At 38.0% G+C, this 1,793-nt stretch overlaps 1 protein-coding gene across 1 annotated transcript in view; it reads left to right on the forward strand.

The window, feature by feature from the left end:
* The first annotated feature begins 1,017 nt into the window (after window positions 1-1,017).
* LOC107689794 (ras guanyl-releasing protein 3-like) overlaps window positions 1,018-1,793 on the forward strand; it is a 34,400-nt gene continuing 33,624 nt past the window's right edge. The window contains exon 1 of the mRNA XM_016487948.1: window positions 1,018-1,159. The gene's annotated coding sequence lies outside the window, so the exon portion shown is untranslated. The remainder of the gene's footprint in view (window positions 1,160-1,793) is intronic.

Here is a 1,793-nt window from a genome sequence, read left to right on the forward strand (position 1 = left end):
GCTAAAGTAAACAGTCTCTCTGAGAGCAGCTCGGAAGAGAGGGGCGGGGGCAGCAGAGCTCATTAACATTTAAAGGGAAATGCTACAAAAACGGCTTGATCTGAAAAGAGCTGTTTTTGACAGGGTAAAAAAAGGTGTTTTTACACTACCATTGTGAAATTTTAACCAAACTATGTTACAAACTTTTCATTAAGACCCTAAAGAATCATATCAACTTGTGGAAAATGGGCATCATATGACCCATTTAAGAATGGCTTGCTTATAGTTGTCAATCCATATAAATCTGCAAAAAGATTAAGTATTTTACCACCGAAAACATTATACTTTGAATTTTATATTACCGTAAAATTGTTGCCATGTTGGTCTTGTTCCTATGCCGATTGTTTTGTACATTGTAATGGATCATGAAATCAATATTTAATGTCCAAAGATCTATTTACATGTCTTAAATATTTTAGTAAAAGATATGTATGCTTTATTATTATTTCTTTACTCAATTTGTCTAAATATTTTCTCAAAGCACACAAAACCAAGGCAATGAACTGACCTGAGAGGGCAATTAGAAATCGTCTAACAAAACAGGTCAGCTGAGATAAACCATTTATTAATTTTGTGCATAATACCATGGAATATGAGTTTAGTATATATTATATTTAGCAAACTACCATGCTATCATAATCAAATACCATCACTGTACAGTACATTTCACTAATGATTATTTGTCATAAGCTCAAGGACAATCCAGGATGCCTTTACTCTCTGCTTGTTCTTGTCAAATATATGTACTGGAACTGTGTGTGTGTGTGTGTGTGTGTGTGTGTGTGAGGGAGAGAGAGAGAGGGGGGGTGTGGAGGGGGAAGAAAGATACAGAATGACTGATTGATGGAGCGAAAAGAGACAGAGCGAAGGGAAGTGAGGGGTGGGACTGAGTGAAAGAGGAGTGGAAGTGAAGGGGGAGGGCCAGAGAAAGCAAAGGGAGGAGAGTGGCAGCATGCATCTGTGTGGAGTCAGTATCACATGCTTGGCTCTTGCACACCACACTGTTGTTGATTGTACTTTCTTTCTTTCTTGTTAAGGGAGGCATGAATTTGTAGAGAGATATGCTGCATGATTCACACCTATGCTGAGTCAAAAGAGCTCCAGTGTTCTGCACAGGCTGGTAAGATCTCTTTCATTTGATTGCATAACAGACTGTCACTCCTTTTTAAGCCAGTGGTTCAGTGGTTCAACACAAACTAATGCTAAACTGTGGTGTGTTGAACATTAGTTTGGTTTGATTTTGCGGTTCACATACTCTGAACAATCAAAATGTGTGTGGTCTATAGTCAGATGGTGTTACTGTGATCATCTGAAGAGTACAGAAGGACACTTTACACTCTCAATGCAAACATGTTGCAGCCAGAGAGATTTGACAGAGAAATTCCAAGGTCAAGAACTTTTCTGGTGGTGTATCATGTTTTGTTGTCTGTTGTGCTGTGTCGTGTGATAATCGGAGCCAGTGAGGGAAACACTGATATTCATTTGTCAGCCCTGATGATCACAGGGCTCTTGGTCAGTGTCTGTTAGTGGATAGTAGGTCAGTCTGACCATCACGTCGTGCAGAGAGTGTGTGTATTGTATGCAGGTGTGATTTTGTGCATGCATTCTTTTAAATTTGTTTGTATGTACTTAGCAGTATGTTTGAGACAAAAGTTTTGGTGATGAGGTTATTCTTTAAATAGGGGATAAGATTTTCATTTAAATAAATGCAAAAATTATTAACATTGCATATTAATTGTGTGTATGTATATGTA

The sequence above is a fragment of the Sinocyclocheilus anshuiensis genome, unplaced genomic scaffold, assembly GCF_001515605.1.
Source record: "Sinocyclocheilus anshuiensis isolate Anshui unplaced genomic scaffold, SAMN03320099.WGS_v1.1 scaffold918, whole genome shotgun sequence".
NCBI lineage: Eukaryota > Metazoa > Chordata > Actinopteri > Cypriniformes > Cyprinidae > Sinocyclocheilus > Sinocyclocheilus anshuiensis.